The sequence below is a fragment of the Pseudophryne corroboree genome, chromosome 2 (genome assembly GCF_028390025.1).
Source record: "Pseudophryne corroboree isolate aPseCor3 chromosome 2, aPseCor3.hap2, whole genome shotgun sequence".
Taxonomy (NCBI): domain Eukaryota; kingdom Metazoa; phylum Chordata; class Amphibia; order Anura; family Myobatrachidae; genus Pseudophryne; species Pseudophryne corroboree.
This window is the reverse complement of record NC_086445.1, coordinates 173822543-173830277: the sequence shown is the minus strand read 5'-3', so window position 1 is coordinate 173830277 and position 7735 is coordinate 173822543.

Below are 7735 nucleotides of genomic sequence, written 5' to 3'. Positions count from 1 at the left end.
TTCACCCTTTCAGTCTGCCCATTAGACTGCGGATGGTAGCCTGACGACAAGCTGACAGAAATCTGGAGATCGGAACAAAATGCCCTCCAGAATTTGGCCACAAACTGGGATCCGCGGTCAGAGACCACATCAAGTGGCAACCCGTGGAGACGCACAACATGCAGCATAAATAATTCAGACAGGCGTCTGGCTGATGGCAGCCCAACCAGTGGAACAAAGTGCGCCATCTTCGAAAACCTGTCAACGACAACCCAGATGGCTGTCATCCCCGAGGATTTGGGCAAGTCCACCACAAAATCCATTGAAATGTGGGTCCATGGCTTAGATGGGATAGAGAGTGGATGTAATGGGCCAACAGGAACCCCTCTAGGAGTCTTATTTCGGGCACAGATGTCACATGCCCGAACCCACTGATCCACATCCTTAGCCACCGAGGGCCACCACACCGCCCTAGATAGCAACTCCCGAGTTCTGGCAATACCCGGGTGACCTGCCGACTTCTTGGCATGGAATTCCAGGAACACTCGCTGTCTTAACCTAGGAGGCACAAACAAAAGACCTACCGGAAGGTCTGGAGGAGCCTGCTCCTGTGCTCTAAGGACTAATGATAAGAGGTCCTGGGTAATGCCCACTTTAATACATGATGGGGAAACAATGGGCAACGGCTCCTCGGTGGTCTCCTGGATTGGAGCAAAACTCCGCGAGAGCGCATCAGCCTTGATGTTTTTTGACCCAGGGCGATATGTTATCAAAAAATTAAAGCGAGCAAAAAACAAAGCCCATCGTGCCTGCCTGGCATTGAGACGCTTCGCTGACTCTAAATATGCCAGATTCTTATGGTCAGTGAGAATTGAGACCACAAACTTAGCCCCCTCAAGCCAGTGTCTCCACTCCTCGAGTGCATCCTTAATAGCCAACAATTCCCGGTTACCCACGTCATAATTCATCTCGGCAGGCGAAAATTTACGGGAAAAGTAAGCACAGGGATGAAGGCGATTATCAGACACTCCCATCTGAGAAAGCACTGCCCCAATACCCATCTCAGAGGCATCCACCTCCACCACAAAAGGACGCTCTGGATCTGGGTGTCGCAGCACCTTGGCCGAAACAAATGCCCTTTTGAGACGGGCAAAAGCCGCTTTAGCCTCACAAGACCAGTGAGCAACATCCGCCCCTTTCTTAGTGAGTGCCACCAAGGGCGCCACTATAGACGAAAATCCAGCGATAAATCGTCTATAAAAATTCGCAAAGCCCAGGAAACGCTGAAGCGCCTTCAAACTAGTGGGCTGCACCCAATCCAGGACTGCCTGTACCTTGGAACCCTCCATTTGGAAACCTTCTGGGGAGATAATATATCCTAGAAATGCGATTTGCTGAACTTCAAATTCGCACTTCTCCAGCTTCGCCCCAAGCCGGTGGTCTCTGAGTTTCTGGAGGACTAAGCGTACATGCTTCCGATGTTCCTCCAGGGAATGGGAGAAGATTAGGATGTCATCTAAGTATACAACTAAGAATCTATCCAAATATTCCCTGAGCACATCATTCATGAAATCCTGGAAGACTGCCGGGGCATTACAGAGCCCAAAAGGCATCACCAAATATTCATAATGCCCTGAGTGGGTATTAAAGGCAGTCTTCCATTCATCCAGCTCTCTTATTCGGATTAGATTGTACGCACCGCGTAGGTCAATCTTAGAAAAAATGGTGGCAGTACGAAGCTGGTCAAACAAGACCGAAATGAGAGGCAGTGGGTATGAGTTTTTAATCGTGATACGGTTCAATTCCCTGAAGTCGATGCAGGGTCGCAACGAACCGTCCTTTTTACCCACGAAGAAGAACCCCGACCCAACTGGAGACTGTGAAGGTCTGATAAATCCCTTAGCCAAGTTCTCCTGAATGTACTCTGCCATAGCCTGAGTCTCAGGACGTGACAGGGAGTACAACCTGCTCTTGGGAAGCTTAGCATTTGGCAACAAATCAATGGCACAGTCATAGGGGCGATGGGGAGGTAGTACCTCTGCAACTTTTTTGGAGAACACGTCCGCAAAATCTGCATAACACCCTGGCAATCCTGGCAAACTTAGCTGCGAGAGCCTGACTGGAAGGCTCAAGCAACTCCTGAAACAATCAGTACCCCAACTAAGAATCTCCCCAGAGACCCAGTCAAATTGAGGATTGTGGGCCCTTAACCAGGGTAACCCCAACACCAATGGGGCAAAAGTACAGACAGTCACATAAAAGGACAATTTTTCAGAGTGTGTGGCTCCAATAAACAAAGAAATCTGGCTAGTGCAAGAGGTAATTTTACCTTGGGATAATGGTTCCCCGTTTAACCCACAAATCTCAATTTCCGATGCCAAGGGTACTAAGGGAACAGAGTGTTTCAGGGCGAATTGGCGGTCCATAAAAACCCCGTCGGCCCCACTGTCCACAAAGGCCTCAGTCTTGACAGTTTGACCGAGGATCTTCAAGGTCACCGGAATGATAAAAGTCTTCTTGGGAAATTCTGACTTCTGGCCTGACAGGATATTTCCCATCACCCTCAGGCCCTGAAGTTTTCCGGCTTTTCTGGGCATGATACTACCACATGACCTTTATTCCCACAGTACAAACACAGCCCCTGCTGTTTCCTCCGCGTCTTCTCACGCGAGGAGAGGCGGGTAGCCCCAATCTGCATAGGCTCCTCAGAAAATTCCTCAGAGTCTGAGGTTCCCTTGGGAAGGAAGGAAATCTCAGTCTCCCTTTCAAGCCTACGCTCTCTCAGCCGTCTATCCACCCGGATGGATAACTGCATGAGCTGATCCAAGCTATCAGGCAAGGGATATTGTACCAGTTGGTCCTTTATCTGGTTAGAAAGACCTCTTCGGTACTGGTGTCTCAGGGCTGGGTCATTCCACTGGGTATCATGGGCCAACCTCCGAAACTCCGTACAGTAAACCTCAACTGGCCTTCGCCCTTGCTTAAGGATCGAAATCTGAGCCTCGGCTGAGGCCGTCTTGTCAGGGTCATCATACAACATGCCCAGTGCCGTAAAAAAAACATCAACACTTTTAAGCGACGGACAGTCAGGCTGCAACCCATATGCCCAGACCTGTGGGTCTCCTTGTAGCAAGGAAATCACTATGCCCACCCGCTGAATCTCCGACCCAGAAGACTGAGGCCTAAGCCGGAAGTATAGCTTGCAGCTCTCCTTAAAACAAAAGAACTGCGAGCGATCTCCAGAAAAACGATCCGGGAGATTTACTTTCGGCTCCTTAACCCCTGCAGGTGCTGCTGCTGCGGGAGCTCCGCCAGCAGCCTGGGAGGTGTGCATTTTAATGGACAAATCATTAAATTGTCGAGTCAGGACCTGCACCTGATCGACCACCTGTTGCAACGTATTTTGAGGGGTATGCTCCATATTCCCACAAAATTTCAACAGGAGTATTAGGCTGCTGAATATGTTATGCACACCAGTGCCAGCAGGAAAGTACTGGTGTCAGAACTGTTATGCTCTCCAGTGTCTGCAGGAATGTACTGGTGTTTGAACTGTTATGCAAAACAGATGGACTCACAGACAAACTGGGGAATATGACATAACGTACACAGAAGGTGATAGGGTAACAAAATACACACAAAGTGAACAGAGAAGCCCAGAGGCTAAGGAACTGGGTATCTCCCTTGTATTAGAACTGCTAAGATGGAAAAAGCAAGATGTTGTGTTTTAATACGTAGAGTACCCGAAATGCTGTTGCTAAGGGCAACAGCAAAACCCTAAAGGGTTACCAACGGGTGTGGCAGTAAACTCCTTGGTCAGAGATGGAATGATAGACACAAGGAGAATCTCCACAATCCTAATTCTCACTTGCAGTGCACAGGTTTTAGCTTACTGCCACTAAACTGACCCCTGACACCTAGCACAGTGAGACAGGATTAGACAGGCAAGTCTTAGAATACAGCCGCAAACTTGCTAAGTTCACAGAGTAGTAACAGAACCCCAGCAAGCTAAACGACTGACTCCAGTCTTACTGCTAGGTCTGGATTGGCAGAGTGTAATACCAAATTCCCAGGCCTATTTGCAGTAAGCAACAAACAAATACAAAGCTACACAGTACTGGCTAACGTTCATGAACTGACTAACCAACAAAGATTCAGCAGCATCTGCTTACCCTGAAAAGAGGCCTTATAAAGCAGGTGCTGTCCACGCCCCACTCAGACCTCACAGACTGTGAGCACAAAAACCAGCACCGGATCCCCTGCCATGCACAGAGCCTATAACCACTGCACAGCAAAAGACCCGAACCGGAGTATCAGCTGCGCTCAGGTTACTCCACTAGCACTTGTCTCCCGGTTGCCATGACGACGTGGCAGCACAGGGCAGGAGACCCTAACATATATACTGCGCACAACTACAATGCAGCACAGATATGGATAGTATACTTGATGACACAGAGGTAGAGCAATGGACTACTGTACCGTACTGCTATATATATATATATATATATATATATATATTGGTGGTCAGCAAAATTCTGCACTGTCCTCCTACTATATACTGCGCACAACTACAATGCAGCACAGATATGGATAGTATACTTGACGACACAGAGGTGGAGCAATGGACTATTTACCGTACGGCTATATATATATATATATATACTGGTGGTCAGCAAAATTCTGCACTGTCCTCCTACTATATACTGCGCACAACTACAATGCAGCACATATATGGATAGTATACTTGACGACACAGAGGTAGAGCAATGGACTACTTTACCATACTGCTATATATATATACTGGTGGTCAGCAAAATTCTGCACTGTCCTCCTACTATATACTGCGCACAACTACAATGCAGCACAGATATGGATAGTATACTTGACGACACAGAGGTAGAGCAATGGACTACTGTACCATACTGCTATATATATATATATACTGGTGGTCAGCAAAATTCTGCACTGTCCTCCCACTATATACTGTGCAGAACTACAATGCAGCACAGATATGGATAGTATACTTGACGACACAGAGGTAGAGCAATGGACTAATGTACCGTACTGCTATATAAATATACTGGTGGTCAGCAAAATTCTGCACTGTCCTCCTACAATGCAGCACAGATATGGGGCGTTTTCCGGCAGAGAACGTAGATATTTGCAGCACACTGAGCACAGATATTTGCAGCACACTGAGCACAGATATTTGCAGCACACTGAACAGTGAACACAGAAACTGAGAGAACGCAGCCACGTCCTCTCGCTATCATCTCCAAAGCACGAGTGAAAATGGTGGCGACGCGCGGCTCCTTATATAGAATACGAATCTCGCGAGAATCCAACAGCGGTATGATGACGTTCGGGGGTGTTCTGGTTATCCGAGCAAGGTGGGAAGATCCGAGGCTGCCTCGGAACCGTGTAAAATGGGTGAATTTCGGGGGGGTTCGGATCTCAAGGAACCAAACCCACTCATCTCTAGTCTATATAAGGTCCCACACTTGACAGTGTATGTCTTAGCACAAACCAAGCATGAAGTCAAAGGAATTGTCTGTAGACCTCCGAGACAGGATTGTCTCGAGGCACAAATCCGGGGAAGGGTACAGAAAAATATCTGCTGCTTTGAAGGTCCCAATGAGCACAGTGGCTACATCATCCGTAAATGGAAGAAGTTCGGAACCACCAGGCTCTTCCTAGAGCTGGCTGGCCATTTAAACTGAGAAATCGGGGGAGAAGAACCATAGTCAGGGAGGTGACCAAGACCCCGATGGTCACTCTGTCAGAACTACAGCATTCCTCTGTGGAGAAAGGAGAACCTTCCAGAAAGACAACCATCTCTGCAGCAATCCACCAATCAGGCCTGTATGATAGAGTGGCCAGACGGTAAAAAGCACATGGCAGCCCACCTGGAGTTTGTCAAAATGCACATATAGGACTTTCAGATCATGAGAAACAAAATTCTCTGGTCTTATGAGACAAAGATTGAACTCTTTGGCGTGAATGCAAGGCGACATGTTTGGAGGAAACCAGGCACCGCTTATCACTAGGCCAATACCATCCCTACAGTGAAGCATGGTGGTGGCAGCAGCATCATGCTGTGGGGATGTTTTTCAGTGGTAGTAACTGGGAGACTAGTCAGGATAGAGGGAGAGTTGAATGCAGCAATGTACAGAAACATCCTGGATGAAAACCTGCTCCAGAGCACTCTGGACCTCAGACTGGGGCTACGGTTCATCATTCAGCAGGACAACAACCCTAAGCACACAGCTAAGATATCAAAGGAGTGCCTTCAGCCAGAGCCCAGATTTGAATCTGATCGAACATCTTTGCAGAGGTCTGAAAATGGCTGTGCACCAACGCTTCCCATCCAACCTGATGGAGCTTGAGAGGTGCTACAAAGAGGAATGGGCAAAACTGTTCAAAGATAGGTGTGCCAAGCTTGCACAATCATATTCAAAAAGACTTGAGGCTGTAATTGCTGCAAAAGGTGCATCAACAATAAAAGTTTTTTATTTTTAAGAAATTTGCAAAAATCTCAAACAAACTTTTTTCACGTTGTCTTTATGGGCTATTGTGTGTAGAATTTTGAAGGAAAAAAATAAATTTATTCCAGTTGGAATAAGGCTGTAACATAACAAAATGTGGGAAAAGTGAAGCGCTGTGAATACTTTCTGGATGCACTGTATGTGCTAAATATTTTTTGTACTTCTAATAGGCCCTACACACTGGGCGATAATACTGAGAAGTTCGATAGACTTCTTGGAAAACAGCCACTAACCCCTATTGCACACTGTAACTGAAGCCGCTGCGGCTGCTGTAATAAATACTCTGTCCCCAGTTAGCGTACACACGCCGGAATAGCCGTGCAGCTTACACTCAGTGCATACACACAGACCGACACGCTGAGAGCACGAGGCAGCTCTAGGTATGGCAATTATACTATACAAACGCTCAACAGAAACTGAATGCGACACCAGTATTTGATTGTATGTTGTGGTCCAAAGCAGCAACAAGTAATAATATATTTGTAAAAGGGGGTTACAATAAGTTAAAATATAATGGTACAACACAATACAATTCAATCACAGAGAGAGAGTCACACCCAATGATACGTACGCTTTGTCGCTTGCGCCACCCGGATCCGGTCCCCAGCCGTCTGGCAAGACGACCTATGAGTCTTTTAAAAAGCAGAGAGAGAGTGACCGGCCCAGGTGCAAGGTTTATATACCCTTGCCCAGAATACAATACAATGGGGTTGTATGCACTCCACTGATTGGTTGGAGGGATGGTCGTTTACAGTACAGGAGAGATCATTAGTCGGTTTGAAGAGATGGGCGATGCCTTGATCCAGGGGTGTGTAGCTCTGGATTCCAGCCGCATACCAAGTACATAATAAACACAAATATACCTTTAATCTGCCTTTGCGAATAACTATTCGCAACGACATGGGATCTTCTCCAAACCAACACCGGATTATTACTCATAATTATCCGAACACGTAGATACCATGCATGATGCTCTGATCAGTTACTGTCCCCTCGCATACTATAAAGGTGTATAATTCCCTTGTTGTGCCTTGCAAATAAGTAAAAGTTGCATGAGGGGAAAGGGGAGTCTATGTGCAATGTGTGCACCAAGTTTGGGAAACATGCAATGTGTGACAGATATTTCCATGTTCATTAGGTTATCCTGTCATGCGATCTCTCAAAGCAACATGATCCTACACATGAAATGACCAACCATTCTCAAGATACACACA